Source organism: Taeniopygia guttata, chromosome 14 (assembly GCF_048771995.1).
Source record: "Taeniopygia guttata chromosome 14, bTaeGut7.mat, whole genome shotgun sequence".
NCBI lineage: Eukaryota > Metazoa > Chordata > Aves > Passeriformes > Estrildidae > Taeniopygia > Taeniopygia guttata.
Genome location: NC_133039.1, coordinates 3,321,036 through 3,338,446, shown reverse-complemented (window position 1 = coordinate 3,338,446; position 17,411 = coordinate 3,321,036). Strand labels below are relative to the sequence as shown.

Sequence of the window (17,411 nt, the reverse complement as noted above, 5' to 3'; positions counted from 1 at the left end):
AGCCTCATGAGGGACTTTCAGAGGATGCTGCACACTAATGGTGGGAGATTGCCCCACGTGCCTTCGTGGATGGGCAGAGGCACTGTGCAGTGCAAAATGAAGAGGGATGGCTGGGACAGTCTCCCCTCTCCCAATGACCCTTCATTTTTCATTACCATCTTTCTTACTCTCCCCAGGCCTTCCACCTGCTCTGGAGCTGCTGCTGCCTCAGCCATCCAAAAAGAGTGAAGGATCCTGATGGACACAACAGCCACTTCCAACAGCAGGTACCCTGCACTGCCACGGGCTTTCATTTACAGACACTATTCCAGCCAATCCTTAAGGCTGGGCAGGAGGTTTTCCACCCATATTTTGCTGGAGCTCTGCTCTGGGGGATAGCCGTGGCCCCCAGGATTCAGCACTGGGCTCCAAGGCAGGGGGACCTGCATGGGGAAAAGACCCCAGTCTGGGAATAGACAGGAAGCAAGACATCAGGGAGAATCACTGTTTCCATAGTGGGTTTTCTAGCAGAGAGAACTCTGCTCCTTCCAACTCCATCTCTCTGCAGAGTCAGTGACTCCTCCGCCATGTATTACATTTTATTCTGTAAGTGCAAAGCAATTTCCATTGAGGGTAGGGACAGTGAAGCACGGGGAAAGAGGAGAATAATATCTCATCTTTTTTTAATCCCCACAATCCCGAAGGATCCTGGTGTCCTTTGCTTTACTTTCTATATGTATGCACAGTTAATTAGCATTACCACAGAACTGCAGGTATTCTCAGACTTAGTAGAGGGAATATCTTGTAATAGAAGGGTAAGCAAATTGTTTCTGCTGTTTTCATTACAGCCAACTTTGATTATCCAGGGTAATGGGATAACAGGCACAAAGCAAAAGCATGGATAACATGAGACCTATGCAAATTAAGCTGGGGGGGGAAAAGTGATGCTGAGAGTAATGAAGGAAAGAAAGGTCAGTGATACTGATTAAGGAGCATGGAGATCCCTGTGTTAGCACTGCCTTAAGCTCACAAATCCATACACAAAGGTACCTGGGCACAGCAGTTATGGAGCAAATCTATAGGGTCTGTCACTGTGAGAGGGAAGCAGAGACATCCCCTGCACAGCAAGGCCAAGCTGCAGCAGGGGGAGGCGAATTGCATTAATGCTGAGCATTTCAAAGCCTCTGTGTGAGGGATTTGTCATTAAAATGAATAAGATTTGGGCACTCAACCCACCTCCTCCCTACATGAGCAGGAAGAAACCCAATTTAAAGGTCAGAGTCTTAATGGTTTTCAATGCGTATATACCAGGATAATTCCTCTCCAAACAGAAATCCAGCACCTCCTTGGTGAGCCACAGGCAGTGTTTGAAGGAGCACAAGAGCATCCATAGCTGAGGAGGTACAGGAGTAGGGACAGGTATAGATTCTATGTTAGAGGAGGCTCCAACCCCATCTCCTTGCAATACAGCCCAAGAGAAGGAAAAGGAACAGCTCTGGAGTTCCTCTGTAGTCCCTCATCTCAGCAAAGACAGGATTCACTCCGCTCTGTCAAAGGGGATGTTCAAATCCTTGGCACCAATATCGTGGAGGCAGCTCTGAAAAATCTCTGGTGGTGGGTGGATAAAAAGGGCACCAGTGGAGATGAGACAGAGAGAAGAGAGGGAGGAATCATAGAGGAAGAACCTTCTTAATAGGTTTTATTGATTTAACCCAAAGAGAGAACAGTAGGGGGAAATATATGCCATTTAAATGTAAACCAGCAATAAAAATAATCATTAGAGTCATAATCTCAATCTGTTAGCATTTTATGTAGAAAAGATCTTAGTGGGAAATATTTTCTGAGTAAACTATTTGCATTTACTTAGTATGAAGGAGCCTCTTAAATATAATTCAATCCTTATCATGGGCTTTTTTGCAGGGGTTGTTATCAGTACTCAGTTCTTGCAAGTGCCTATGATTTCACAGCTCCTGTAGAGCCCAACTTGGAGAAGCTGCTGGCCCACCCCAGTTGGGATCTCCTGTCCATATCCCTGTGGATGTTTCTGTTTCCATACTGGAAATATCTGTGGGTTTCAATGGCAGCTAGAAATCATCACTCTCCACCCAAACGGTGATGTGACTTTGTGACTGGCCAAGAAGGCTGCATCCCTTGCTCAGCTCTTGTGAGCTTTAACTGAGGAAAAGTAACTTCAGAGCGTGTTTTCAGGCCCTGCATATTCCAGAAGAAGTGAGAACCACCTGACCATCTCTTTTAGCTTTCCCTCTTGTAAAAGAAAAGGAAAATGAGGGGTTTTCCCTTTGCAGAGGAGCTACAGGGCTGGCAGTGAGGATGCAGGGCAGGAAGCCCTTTCCTGGTGCAGGAGGGGAGATTGGATGTGCCCACCTGTACCTCAGAAGGAGCTTTTCTGGTCAGTGTCTTGTCCCCAAGAGCAGACCCCGTGGGGACACGGTGCTGCCCACGTGCAGGTGCCCAGGGGAGGTCACTGTCCCTGTGACTCCCACGCCATGTGCATCTCAGCCACAAAGGAAGGGATAAATACCCTCTTCTGCCTGGGGACACCTTTTAATCTTCTTGCTAGATTTTCATACCCTAGTCCAGACTCCCAGCTGGGCCAGGCATGATCGCATTTAGCATCCCATGCACAGAGGAAGCTAAACCAAGGCTGCTATTTTACGCCATGCACTGGTAGGGGCTGGGGATGCTCTCACTGATGGTACTGGGGGTTCTCACCGCCCTGCAGCAGCAATACCATACCCCAAAGGGGAGAACATCCCATGGAGGCAGACACCTGGACACCAGTGGGATGGGGGATGACAGCAGACAGTGCTGGGAAGCTCGTCAGCCCCTTGCAGAGCTGCTGGTGACAGGACATTTGTGGGCAGCAGGTGCCAGAGCAGCAGCTCTCCAGGGGCCAGGCAATAGCCAGGGCTCCCCACCAGCAGCTGCCACTGGCAGAAGCCACTGCAGCTCCTGGAGTGGGTCTGGTCCTGTGTGCACAGCCCGGGGAGCCGGTCTGGCCCCCAGTGCCCTGCTCATCACCACATCTCCACACTCACAGTGGCCCTCACGCTGTGTGGGTAATTCAGGCTCACAGGGGGGTTATTAAAATCCATTCAAAGCTAATGTCAGCCAGTTCGGTGTTAATGTCAGTGGCTGAGAGGCACAGCAGGAGTGGGTGGAGAAGGACTTTGATTTCCCCACTCGAATTTCCAAGCGGGGTGGGCTTGGCAGGCAGTGGTGGGGAATGGGGAGCGGTGGCGGGTGCAGGGTGCAGTGCCACATGTCACACAGCAGACAGGTGGGACTCACAGCCAAACATTTCACTCCATGTTTTGCTTGACAGCCTCTCTCCCTGGCTGCCCATTTCAGAGGCATGTTATCTGCCAGCATCCCAGCAGGTGAGTCTGCCTGAGCATCCAGCTCTGCACAGAGGCTGGGAAGGGGCTGTTGGTGTTGCTCCGTGTGGGTCTCCATCAGGAATTTCAGGTGGATTGGGCATCACCCCCAGGCACTTCCCATCAGGTGCATATGGAGGTTCAAATGACATGCCCCAATTTCTGCACTGACTCACAACCCCTCAAAAAGCAGGCCTGGAGTTTGCTCATGGCAGTCGGGCGAGTCCAAGCCATCCCCTGGATTTTGGAAAAATCCGGGTAATTTCAGGATGTGGCCAGCACCATGCAGGCTAAGATAAGAGTAATCGGAGCTCCGGCCGTAAGCCGATTCCTCGCATATGACAGGAAGGAATTAGCCCCGACTCTCCACCCGGTTTGTACACATGGCACACAGCTGGCAGGGGTTCTGAGCCACCGGGACACGTGTGTCCCCATGCTGGCCAGGGACAGGGTGACAAGGATCCTGTGCAGGCACTGCACAAGGCCCACGGGCAGAAGAAGGGGCACCGACAGCAGAGGAAATCTGCTCCGACCATCACTCACAGGGCAGATATTGCCCCCCACCCCCTTGCACTGGCACAGCAGTGCTGGGAACCCCCAGGTCTCCTTCCCAGGAGCTCCTGCCCTGGCTCTCCCCCAGGTTTCAGCACCTGTTGGCAGCAGGGATTCCTCCACATTGGCTGAGAAATGCATTTGCATTGCAGTCTCTTTAATAGCTTATCCTGTCTGGAAGCTTTTCCTCGTGTGTAAATACAATGTGTATAACAGTGGCCTCATTTCGCACTATAGGAGTGCACCAGACACAGCTAAAGGTACTGAGGATGGCTTAAATGGTCCAAATTTAACATTTGGTTATGTAGGCTGAATATTTCAGTGAGTTTTTAGGTTAGGAGGTGCTGTAAATGGAGCCTAACCTTCTAGAGAGTGACTTTTACCCAGGGATTTAAATCAAGTCTGACCATTAAGCATTCTTCTGACAGATAAAAATTAGTCTGGTTCATAAGCAAGGGGGCCAGCTGCTGAAGGCAGACTGATCACACGCCACAGGATCAAAGTGTTGAACAACATCTCTGAAGGGCAGGAGGTCCTGCATGATGATACAGCCACAAACAGGGTTATTTTGCTTTAGCTTGTCTGATTTGTGAAATGAGAGTAACAAGCAGTTCTGAGGTCAAAGCCACTGTTCAAAAGCAATACTCGGTGCTGCTGTTTTCACCTAGAAAATAGCTGCTATTCAAAAACCAACGGTATTAGAGAAAAGTGAAACTCTAGTGGTTGCCAGCAATCGGCCAGATGGGTCAATGAGGTGGTTTAGGGTGGCAGGAGGATTGAGATGTGTGGCACTAGCAGACCCAAGTCCCATCCTGTGTCCCTGGGGAGAGGGGCCAGGGGGGTGGGAAGGAGCTGCATCTTCCTGCAGCTGGCATCTCGTGCCACGTGGCAGGTTACCAAGCAGCCGAGAGCGGGAGATGATTTCTTTTGCCAGTTTTCTAAGTTATCTAATGAGCAAGAAAATAAATCAAGCTGACAGTCACCCAGGTGGTTTTGAGCCTCAGCTCCTCACAGTCCCCTTGCTCTCCCAGCCCATTTTATAACAGGGTTACAACCCGAGGACACAGCACTAACTCCTGCTATAATCTTTTCTTTACCAACATCACTTAGCAGATGGAGTCATTTAGATGTGCTCACGTTTAAATGAGTGGCTTGCCCTGAAAGGGACAGAGCTGGGGCTGCTGGCAAGGTTTTTGGGATCGTTAGCCTAGAAAATGCTTAGCAGGGGAAGCAGTTGGCAGGCAGATTTCACGGACATGGCACTGCTGTCCCCTGCCAGCAAAATTACAAGGCTGAAATCCTGGAGCTGGATGGGGCCAAAGCGTTCACAGCAAACAATTTAATTGATGAATGAAGTGAATTGCCCAGGAGACGGGTTTTAGTCATTGCTCAGTGCATGAACCTGCTCAGAGAAGGGTTTGCACAGTCGGGTGTGGCCTGGGCTGGGCTGGCTGGGGCTCCCCATGGTGGGAACCTCCACCAGAGCCCCCTGGGCACCTCCTCCCTGGCAGAGCAGCCCAATGCTGCGAGCCTGGCTACCTCCAGGCTTGACAATACCAGGTACTTACAGTTGTCACTGCTCCTAAGCCTTCGTGGCTGGACCACGCAGAAGTCCTCAGCACTCAGTGTTGGAAACGGGGCCAGCACAATGCAAGGAAGAACAGCACCAGTCTAAACAGCAAAAGCTACTTTTCAGCTCCTGCAAGAAATTCCATAGCACTCTCAGAGGTCTCTCCTCTCTAGCTCCCTGACCTCCTGCACAAGGCTACCTCCATAAGCTCCTTTCATTTGGTCTAATAAAGTAAACTAGTTTTCCAGCTCTTCCAAGGAGAATAGGCATAAAAATGTACATTGAGATGAATGCTTACAACCCTTGAAAATACCTCTTGCTTGTGAAAAGGTTTCTGAGGAATGAATAGAAGGGACAATGATTACCAAAAAAGGAGGAAATATTGTTCATGCTGCCTGGGAAGCGTTTGACCCAGCCCTTGCAAAGGCTGGGGAGAAAAAGGAGGAAGAAGGCAGGGAGCTGAGACACTAATGGCAATCACTGCTCTGCTGGGAGCAATATCTCACAATATCCATGGAGATCAATCACAAATTATTCAGCCTAATAGTTCTCAAAACAAACTCTAATTCTGCTCCTTTGTGGCAGGCCTGAAGCTTTCTCTGCAAGGCCCATTTTACATCTTAGGTTACTCAGTGCTGGATGGTGTTAACACTCCATTGTGAAATCCCTGCAGGAGCCTTTGATGCCAGCATCTTCCAGACGAGATGCAGAGCTTATCAGCTCAAATAACACAACTGTCTTTTATCCTTTGTGTCCCAAGCCTGCTGTTTTGGTACTTATATTTGTAATTCATTGCCTGGCTCTGGGTCTGGATCCATCTGGACAGGCAAACTGTCTATTTGTCTGCATTGCTGAGATATTTGTGTCTGCCCCAAGGGGCCTGAGCACCTAAGCTCTGCTTATCTTCATTGATGCTTAGGTTCTTAATTGGTTAAAAGTCATTTTGGAAAGGTGGTCTTAAGGGCTGTAGGCTTGTAGATGCTTTCAAAACGACTTCCCCCAGGCCAGGCTGTCCATCTTTCCCTGGGACTGCGTCCCTGGTCTGGTCTGGCTTCCAGACATGCCTGTGTGCCTCCAACTCTGCTGTCCCTCCCTTCCAGATCAGTGCCAGCCCACAGCCCTGCCCGCCTTTCACCAGCACTACATTTTTTTTTCAAAAAAGGACAAATGAGCTGGAAGAAGAAAAGGTGAAAACATGATAATAGCTGTGGGAAAAGGCCGCTGCTAAAGATTTGACAATGCTGGAAATAGAGGCTCAGAGAAAAGTTTTTCTCCAAAAATTATTCTTTTCAATCTCAACAGCACAGTGAAGAGAAGTTAAGGCACACTTTTTAACACCTTTTGTACTCAAATTCGAAATTCACCTGTGTAACCAAGCAATAACAGAAATAATCTTTTTTTATCCAGCTGCACATTTTGCTACAGAAATTTGTTTCCATTAAGCTATTCCCTTTTGTCCTCGTAGAAAGCATCTTTTAAATAATAACAGTGTAAAAAAAATACACACTACCCAAAAACTCAACCCTGTCAACCGTGCACTTTTATACAAAAGTTATCTCCTTCTTTCAATGGATTGATGAAAACCCTTTTCATAATGTCAAGGTGGAGATGAGAAAGAGAGAGAAAATTTCAAAGTGCCCAGCACAGCCAGTCATTTGAACAGGGAACATGGGGCAAAATCTGGTCTTAGAAAACTGAGCTACAGCTCCAACATAAACCCAATATTCTTTTTCTGCTTTGTAAAACAGAATTTTGTAGAAGTTGGGATGGAGGCACGCACTGCACTTCTCATCTGCAGGGGAGAAATAACGTGCTTTTGCTTCATTCCCTAAATCTCAAAAGAAGAATGAATTCAACCTTTAAAAAAAATAATAAAAATTAACTATGCAACCATGATAAGTCTCACTGCTGCCACACCTTCAGGAGTGCAGCAGGCAGAGCTCAGCTGCTCAGGGATTCTCCAGGAAGGTCAGCACTCGGAGAAGAGTCCCACCAGGAGCCACCATGGGGTCAGCAATGTGAGAAACACAACCCTGGCTCGCTGTGGTGTCTGCATCACGCTCTTTCCTACAGGGAACAAGTGCCACGAGGCTCCCCTGCACCACCCACTCCTGGGGAGCATCTCCCAGCACTCAGCCCTCTCCAGAAAAACCTGCTCCATCCTGCTGGCTCTCTTCAGAGATGCCATGGACAGGGCCACCCCTCACCTCTGAGCCTGTGTGTCACTGCCACAGTGCTGAATGTCTCCTAGTTGCTGTCCTCAGGGGCTGGCAGGCACACTGGACACGGCATTCGGGATCCCACCAGGTGGTCACCAAGCCCAGGATTTAAACTGCAAGGATAAAAGAGAAAGCGTAAGAAGGAGTTTCAACGAAGGGGATAAAAGATTGATTGATGGCTTGATTAATACCGAGCCACCCCAGGGACAGAACAGCTGCTTAAGCCATGGATCAAACACAGAGACACGGGGATCAGAGGTGAAGGGAAAGAAGACCACTGAGAGGTCCAAATGAGAGCAGCTTCTCAACAGAGTAACTAAAAGGGAAAAGAAATCCGCTTGCCAGTGGATCTGGGACTGTGAGAAATGCTGGAAGGGGACCTGGGACTGAAGTAAAGAGAATGGGCCAAATGCCAGACAAGGATGGAAAAAGATGCAGGGAAGATGGATAGCTCTGGGCATGCCCAGGGCAGATGGCACAAAACATCAATGCAGAGCTCCTGGAGGAGTGAGGAGCCACTGCCACCACCAGCACCAACCACCCAGCATATGCAGGTTTTAAGAAGTTTAATAATCCTTGTTATACCTGAAGACCAGTCTCATAAATGTCTTTTGAAATCTTAAGTGTGATTTTATTGCTCTCAGTGGTCAGTTCCCACACCTTCATTGTTTTTCTATTACTTTTGGATGCCTGGCTGGCCAGGGCTCTCTCTGCTTCCCACTGCTGTCAGCTCTTGCTCACCTGTGATGCCAAACAACCAGTACAGCAAGAAGAAGTGACACCGAGTGTAACAGTACTCATCTTCGTGATAGTCAACATCTTGTTTTATTAAAAATAATAGCAATATTGGTGACAACCATTTTGTTACTCCTCCTGTTAGTAATATTCAGACATGACCTAAGAGGTATTTCAGAAAGACAACACAAATCCGGTGCAAGATCCAGGAGAATGGGGCAGTTAATTAAATGTCAGAGTGATGGACAGAGCTGGGACAAGCCTGGAACAATATCAGAGAGCTGGACAACCTCTGACAAGCACAGGGAGACGGATGGATCCGGGACACATCCCAGACCTCTCCCCCAGCAGACAGAGAACCCTCCTACCCCCCACACCATTAAACACAACATTGCTCCCTCTCTGTCACTGCTTCATTGACTTATGCAGGTGAGGAAGTTTCCTGTGGAAAGCTGCCTTCCAAGCCACGTCACTGATCACAGCCTGATCTAGTGACATTTTTATACCTCCAAATTGTGCAAAGAAAATAAAGAGCCGCATTGAAAATGACAGTGTCTCAGAAGTGTGTTTTACCAGCACATGTGTGAACTCACAGCAGGTAGGGGTTCATTTTGCAAAAGATTTCTTGTCATTTTTCCAAACTAGACATTCATAAGAGAGGCAGGTGGTGACCAGGGAATATGGAGAGAGAATGGCAGCCGGAGGGCGTTCCAAAACTCCAAGAATATTAGAGAACAAAAGGAAGGCTGTGACAGATACTGGGCAATCTGTAAGTCATCAGGAGGAGTGCAGAGCATAATAGACTAATCAATCAGGCAGACAAGGGTGAAGTGTCACGGGGAGGCAATAGGTAGTTGGAGGTCAGTTGTGAAATGTAATCTCTAAATTGGAAGGAGAAGAGCAGTAGCACAAGAACAATGACAGGTGTTTGAATGCAGGTAGGTGAACATTGCATTGGTGATTTCCAGGAGAGTGAATGTTGGATGGGAATATTATGGGGGTAAGGAAAAATAAGCTGGTGTTTTAGAGACAGGTACGTATTCTGTGAAGTGAAAGGCTGAGCTGGCAAGACTTTAAAGTACTGTTCCATTTCCGAAAATGCTGCTGGAAGACAGACAGTGGGGCTCCCTGGTGCTTGTTCCTCTGGGTTTCCAGACAAAGTTTATCAGGTTAGAAGCAAAACAAAAGAAAGTGATGCTTTTCCTAAGCATAAATCCTGCAAATAACAGCTGGGATCTGAAAGCCAAGCCAGGCCCTTTCTAGCTGGTGCTTTCTCATCAGATGAGTAATCTCTAATCTAGTTAGCTGAGATGCAGGGAAGTTGCACACTGCCACGCATGAGAAGATGGGGATTCTGCAGGTGAATTTAATTACTCCTTCCACAGAGAAAGGGGAGTCAATAAGGCACCACTCACCCTCCATTAGCTAACTGGGCTGTACAGGCCCAACAAGAAGCCAGGCAGCATCATTTACTGCTCTTCCTAAGCTAAGCAGGAATAGCCCCCTTACACCCAAAGAAAAGCTTGACTTAACATGACGTAATTTCTACCAGCACTTTTCTGACCTTAACTGCATATTACAAAGGTGCCACACAGTCCTTCTAAGAGCAGTTAGACCCAAGCAATTAGAGCTGAATGAACAATTCCTAATGAATAATCGTTTGGCAAACTTCACCTCATTTTATGCTCACGAAACATTCACACACAGATTGCAAAGTCCTCACGTCTCTTTGTTAATGGTTATAACTTCTGGTTTTTTCCACTGAGCAAACAGCAAAGTAACAGATCATTGAAAAAAAAATCTATATTCAAGCACAGGCTGGCTGGATGGGTTATGCCAGACACGTGGTGCTGTTCCTCCAGTCCTTCCACTGGGTGAGGGATCAGAGAAGCTCCAAGAAAAGCGAATCAGGACTGTTACCTCTCCTGTTTGAAATTCCCTTTTGCCAAATCTGTCAGTGCTGGAGCACATTTACTGGACTGAGCCATGGATATGGGCAATGTGGGAGGGGAGCCAGCTGTGGTCTGTAACTGATGGAGACAGCCAGGTATCATCAACACCACTGGAGAGCAATTCACCAAGGACACACTGGAGAACCTGGAGACCTTAAGATGATGACCCTGGCCCACTGAAACCCTTAAAATCACCTGCTTATCTCCCCATGCCCAGGGCTGGCCAGGGCTGTGGAGAAAGGGACACAGGAGGTGGAAGCACTGGTGAGGCTTGACCAAGGCTGGCAGCTGACCTCCTGGTGGCTGAAGAATCTGAGAACAACATGTGCTGTAACACCCAGGGGGACAAAGCAGTGTGGAGCAATAAATCAGGCTCTCAAAGCAGAGCATATTAGGAGATCAGTGGGACAGACATTAGACCAAAGGAGCCAACTCCAGAGAGACAGGAGCAATTCTTTTCCTCCTCCTTCTCCCTTGTTGCTAAGGATTTTTTCTTCCCATTTAATACCATCCTCATTGTTTTTAAATGAACAGCAAAGCCAGTGGGTTCCACGTGGCATTAGCAATGTGTTTGTGAAAGGGAGAATGACTGGTTCCTAGCAGGATTTGATAAAAGCCTCTCCAAGTTCTGAGTGATTTACAGCTGGAGAAAACAAACAGGAGCTGATACAAATGCAGAGAGAGGCAGAGCCGGCACTGACATCCAGGTACACTCAATTACCAATTCATCAGCCCAAGTGAACTTGAAGGGCTTTTCAAACTCTACATGGCTCTAAATTAAAGGAAATATTTAGATGGATAACGTTCTGCAGTGAGGGAGAAGAAGACTAATTTGTTGATCTTCAGCTCCCTGGCCTTTCATGGGCAAAGGGCCACAGGAAAGAGGTGCAGGTGGCAACTCCCACTCCCCACATGGGAACAGACCAAACATCCAGATGATGTTCACATACTCTCGCAAAGCTGTCAGCACACAGCTCCCTCTGTCTCCTCATCATGCCAGTCCCCAAACAGACCTTTTTTCCCCATCTCTAAAAAGTTTGCTTTTACGTGCCCTGGAGGTAATCATGGCAAAGCTGTGAAAATAACCAATTTTTTGGTTCACTGGTTGAACTAAAAATAAAAAAGAGGAAATAAAAAAATCACTGCACAGTGACCCCAAACTGGAATTGTCCAGGGTCTCCACAGCAAAATATATATAAATACATATATACAAAGATATTGATCTATGGTCAAACAATAGTTTAATTCAATCTGAAACTAACTCATGGAAAACGTCATTTTCCCCTGCATCCCCTGCCCAGAAACCCATTTTTTTCACGAGAAGAGATGATTTACAGCTCCATGCTCCACCAGCACTGACACAGCCACAGTGTTTGATATCTTCCCCTGCTCAATGAAGCTCCTCCGTGCTGGGGCACGGGGCCCTTCAGTGCTATTCTGATACAAACTCTGGCAGCTGGGGGTAGGAACAGAAGGAATCTGGCTGCTGAGAGACTGCAGGGAACTCTTTGTTAGTTGTTCATGCAGAAACTGCTTTGATTTCAACGTCTAATTGATATCTTGGGGAAATCTTTACAAAAGACAGTGCATCCTCCCCAGAGCCCACCTGTGTCTGCTCAGTTGAGGGGCCCCACGCAGCCAGTGCTGATGGAGACCCAAGGCTGTGGGGTTGTCCCTGTTCCCCTGCTCCACGTCCTTGTCCTACAGGTTTGGAGAGCTGAACCAGCATGAGATCCCTGGGGCAGCTGGAAGGGTGGGTGCTGAGCTCCACTGCTGTTCAAATTTTTGGCAGAGAGGAGATTTTGGAGAGTTCTGTGCTGTGATGCCTGTTCATCAGCAAGGAGAGCTGTGTCAGCCTCCAGTCTCCCTCAGGAGCAGGGACTGCCTGCATCCCTCTGGAAGCTGCCAGCATCATCCCTCCTCCTGCCAGAAGCAGCACCAAGCTCTGAATTTTCCACTGGATACCAGCCCTCCTCTTTCCTTGGCCTCCTCCACAGACAGCAGCCATGGCTCACACATGCAGCTCCCAGGCTGGCTCGGAACGATTTAAAAGCACAGCAGGTGTTTTAATTATTCACGTCAAGCGCGCCTTGCTTGCTAACAACTCTCTGAAGCTGTCATAGCTGCATGGGGTGGAGCAGAGCCCTGCCAGCAGCTCCCCATGGCCTGGCCTTGGGGCAAAGCCTGGCTCTGCAAAACAACCATGATCCAGTGCTGTCACTGGGGGCAGAGGGGGACGCCTGGGTGAGGAGCACCCTGGCAGATCTGGCCAGTCCTGCGGGCACTTGCCCACCCAGCCCATTCTCCAACGCCTGCCTGGCACCTTGCATCCCCCAGGCCAGGGGTATCAGCCAAATGCTGTGCTATTACTGCGAGCTGCTGTGCTCCACACTGACAGATTGGCTCTTGTCATATTTAAGGGCGCTGGAATTACCAAAATGCAAGGAAACGGGGGGAGGTATTTATACAGCACAGCTGGGTGGCTTCAGATGAAGGCACTGGAGGGGATGACACACTTCCTTCTGCCTTGAGCTGCTCCCAGGGTTTGATGCAAGGAGCTGCTTTGAAAAACAAGCCCTTGCCAGCCTGCAGCAACATCTTTATTTGCTTCTTCCTTCCCAGTACCATCAAAAATATTTGCTGCAATAGGATCACTCTTCTTAGAGACATTAGGAAGAGGTTCTTCACCCAGAGGGTGTTTGGGCACTGGAACAGGCTCCCCAGGGAAGCAGTTGCAGCACCAAGCCTACCAGAGTTCAAAAAAATGTTGGATGGTGCTCAGGGGCCTGGTGTGATTCTTGGGGTTGGTTGCCTTGTGCCGGGCCAGGAGCTGGACTCACTGGCCCTTCTGGACCACTTCCAACTCAGGATATTCTATGATCCTGTGATTCTGACCCACATCCCTCCTCTGCTCCTGAGAGAGCAGAACAAGCTCAGCTCTCTCAAGGTGAAATATGTGTAGAAATATGTGTAGAATATATCTTTGGCTGGGAAGAAGATCACTTCTGTTGAAGGGAGCCACGTTCACCCCAGGCTCACAAAAGATTTTCTCAGCTCTAGAGTACAAGTGAGGGGCAGAAGAGGCATCTCACCTGCAGAAGCATCAGGGCTGTGGGTCTCTTCTTTTTTACCCCACTAAGTCTCATTAAAGGTGAGATTCCTTTAGGGACTTCAGGATTTCTATCTAAGGTTGATGTTTTCTTGGAGGTTCCTCTCAGTTATTTCTCTTATTTATGGTAATTAAGAGGCTCTTCTTCCCTGCCTTTCTTCACCATTACCTCAAGGTAAATTTGGAGGGTTTCCAAGCATATTCAGGACCTGCTTTCCCCCTCTCCAAAATGAGTAAGAGCCTCATGATTGTAACCTTGAGCTCCAGGGCTCTTCTCTAGCAGCAACTCCCCATGGGCAAACCTGAGAGCAGAGGCCCCCACATCCCCTGGTTCAAGAGCCAGGCTCTTCAAGCCTCCTGGACCATCAGAGCCAGCCCCTCTCTTTTTAACCTGCATGTTTTTTAATGCTAATTTCCACCACATGCCCAATTCGAAGCTCTAATAATGAACAACTGCTTTCTTCCTTTCCTTCTGATTTCATATTCATGAGTCAGGGTTTCCTGGCACTAAACGTAAATGCTAAACGGAAATCGCTGCACAGTGACACGTCTGTGTAGCTTCACTGTCCATTTATTTGCCTTTTCAAAGAGCTGCTGTGTTAAGCAAACATCTCTGCCTGGATCCTATCTGGAGGAGTTTGTCTGGTACGGCGTGGTGCCTGCTGGGGTGGGGGAAGCCACTCGGTGTGATGGTGTCTCGCAGCTCTGCTTTTGCTCCAGGGTACTTCTTGTACAGTAGTTTGAGCTCGGTGAATATCTCAACCTTTTCTGGAATATTTTGCTTGAATCTTGGCAGGATGTGTTCAGCTCTGACACAGCGAGGGATGAAGCAAGGAAATCCCTGAGAGAAACACATCCACTGCTTCAGTTGGACTCCACTGAGGGCTCGCTCCTGCAGGCAGCAGTGGGCAGATGTCTTGGCAGGGGAAGCAAAGAGGCACCTGTAACATCACTGGGCAAATTATTTTTTCTGGCAACTAGAAAATTCACATACACATGCAAACAACAAAAAACAAAACAAAGCAAAACCAATAAACAAACATTTCAGGCTTCATCCAAACTTCCTGCCATCTTCCAAAAGAGAGAGACAAAAGACATCTTGAAAAAAGGAATGTTTTCCATGAACCATATTGGTCAATATCTTTTCCAAGTATTTTCCTTGAAGAAAATACAACACTTCCATGTTGAAAAATACAACACTTCCATGTTGAATTGAACTTTTAAAAGAGCAAGGGCAAAAAGTAATCTAAAAGTGAACGTCAAAGGAATTAAATCTTCACATATTTCAAGGTGAGCAGAGATGTTCTTCTCTGCAGAGATGCCAAAGCTGTGTAGTTTCCGAACCTTTTAGCCTGTCTGGGATGGAAGCTTTAGGACCACAGATTGGCACCCTGAAGTCTCCTCTCCATCAGTTCACCCTGCCCATGGAGTAACACATCTGCCCACCTCTGCCAGGGAACCCTTTGTCCTTTTGGAGACATCATCATCCTCACCTATCTGCTCTGCAACCAATGGCAACAGGAACACTGTCCTGGGGGCAAGGACAGCCACACAGGGCTGGAGCTGGGCTCTGCTGGCCCCTGCTCCTGGTCTCTCCATGGGAGCACCAGCTGAAGGTGGCTTTGCTCTGAGTGCTGGGCTGGAAAGGGGAGCAGCCAATATCCAAGAAGCCTGGATTGCTCTGCCAGCTTTGCTCCTGCACTGGTCACCTCCATAGGGCAAGGTTGGCAGTGAGGAACTGCAGAGGTGGACTGGGAACTGGCAGCTCCAGCTGTTTGGTTGTCCAGTGCTGGAGGCTTTCCCTCCTCTCAGCTGCCTCCACTGCTGTTTCCTTCTCCAGGGCTCTGTGGATGCTCCTTATGATCTTGGCGCTCTGTTGCCTTCTGCAGTCATCCACTCCTTTCCCTGACTGCCTTTCCCCAAATGCTTTAATAAATGAGCTCATGGGAAGGCAAGAGAGAAGATGAGAGATGAATTTCAGACCACGAGAAAAGAACTCACAAATGAGAGCGTTTGCAAGCACCATCTGAAGAGCTGTGCTCCTGCTCATGGAGAACATCGTGTGTGGCATGTGTTCAATCAAAGTAATCAATGGGGACCACGTTTTGAATATTATCTACATGCAACAGACTCCTTGGGAGGAAATTATGCAGCAATATTTAATGGTGGCAATGGTTCAGCAAGTAATAGAAAGAAATATTCCTCAAAACACCATCAACTTCTCATGGATAATTCCCAGATGGGGCTGAGGGTAAAAAACCCTTTCATTAAAAAGCTATTCAGTTATGGTAAAACTGCCATATGTGGCTCACTGAGATTCTGATTGTCAGTGACTTCAGCTTGAAAGCTGCTGTGAAATCAAAACTGCTTCCCATTTGAACAGGGGGGTGGAAATCAGTCCTTAGGGACCTGAAAGCACAGCTCGATCTCATGCAGTTGAAGGTGTCTTACAGCTGGATGTCTAGGTTAAGGTAATTGTCTAGACTTCTTTTATCATCAGTGAACAGGGAGACGTGCACCAACCCCCAGAGAGTGATTCATTCTTCCTGTCTTAAACATCTATTTTTGGATGGGATGAATTACACTCTGGAGGTGTTCAACTTTCTCAACTGACTGTGGAGTCTGAATGATGAACTTGGCCCAGACACTTCACCTTTCTAGTGCTGAAACAGGGAGTGCCCCACCAGAGAAAATAACTCAAGTTGTGCCAGTAATGGTGGTAGGTTGGGAGCACTTGGCCAACACCTACAGTGAACAGACACAAGAGAAGCAGTTCCCTCAGCAGACAGGAGATGCAGGAGGGGAAATTATCATAAGCATACCCTGGAGTGATCTCAGTATTTAAAAAAGACCTGAGGATGTGCTGGTGCCTGATTATCTCATCTAGTTCTTTTATGTCATGCAAAAGGTACAGATTACATCCAATTGCTTTTTAAGTGTGACCCGAAAGTTGTAATTTTGCACTCCTAGGAGGAAAGCAGGGACTGGTCTCTCAACTGCGGGCAACTCTCAAGACAGACATCCTAAAAGACCAAGCCTTTTACTGAGAGTGTGTTTTCCTGAGATTAGCAATTCCAAACTTTTCCAAACCACCAATTTATTTCTGAGACACCACCAGTATTCTTCTACCCATCTTCCCAGTTTGGAATAGCCATGTATTGCAATTTTAAGGGTTTTCTTACAACCTGGAGAGCTATTTTGCAGACAGAAGGTTTCATGTCTCTGTTTTTCCATAGTCCAGGGTCAGTGCTAATAACCCACACTGCAAAAATAATCCTACTGTGTTCTAGGAGGCTTCTTGCTATAAGTCTTCCATAAATAAATGAGATTATCTTCCATGACTTCAGTGGGAGCCAGTTTTAGTCCTCTCAGAAGACGAAGTTCTTGGTGCCAGCTCAGGTATTAGATCCTAGAGCCACTGAAGCCATCTCCTAGAGCCATCCTGCCAAAACCTCTCCAGATTCTACTCCTGCTATATAACATAGGATAGGTTATCTGTGCAAAACCCAGAAGTCAGGACTCAGAAACTCTCAAGGAAAACCAGATATTGCCATTTCAAAGATCAGCATGAGAAGATCACATAAGGAACTAAATGTCAGGAGAAGTCACAAGAGGAAGGCCAGGCTGCCACCCATATACAGCTTTCCAAAGGAAATGTTGCAGCTGGTTCTGAGCAGGGCACACAAATTGCAAAAAGTATGTTAAGACCCTTCTCCAAAGCCAACAAATGTGGAGGACAAGTGGGGATACAATCAATGAAAAGTTGTGAGTGCTAATTCACCAGGAGAGAGATTTGTGCTCCTTCCTGGGCTGAGCTGCTGCCAGGAACGGGACGCAGCTGATGACAAAGAGCCCATGGCTGGAAGCCAAGGGGTTCCTTGGGGGCCAGGGAAATGC

The 17,411-nt window shown here is 47.9% G+C and overlaps 1 protein-coding gene across 13 annotated transcripts in view; it reads right to left on the bottom strand.

The window, feature by feature from the left end:
- ELFN1 (extracellular leucine rich repeat and fibronectin type III domain containing 1) overlaps positions 1-17,411 on the bottom strand; it is a 104,731-nt gene that overhangs the window by 38,470 nt on the left and 48,850 nt on the right. For 4 of the 13 annotated variants that reach the window (XM_032750984.3, XM_072935494.1, XM_041719059.2 and 1 more), the window contains exon 3: positions 7,707-7,831. The exons of 3 other annotated variants lie outside the window; for them this stretch is intronic. The gene's annotated coding sequence lies outside the window, so the exon portion shown is untranslated. Of the gene's footprint in view, positions 1-5,497; positions 5,629-7,706; positions 7,832-17,411 lie in introns of those variants that run through there. 6 more of the 13 variants (XM_072935491.1, XM_072935492.1, XM_072935496.1 and 3 more) reach the window with 2 other exon arrangements.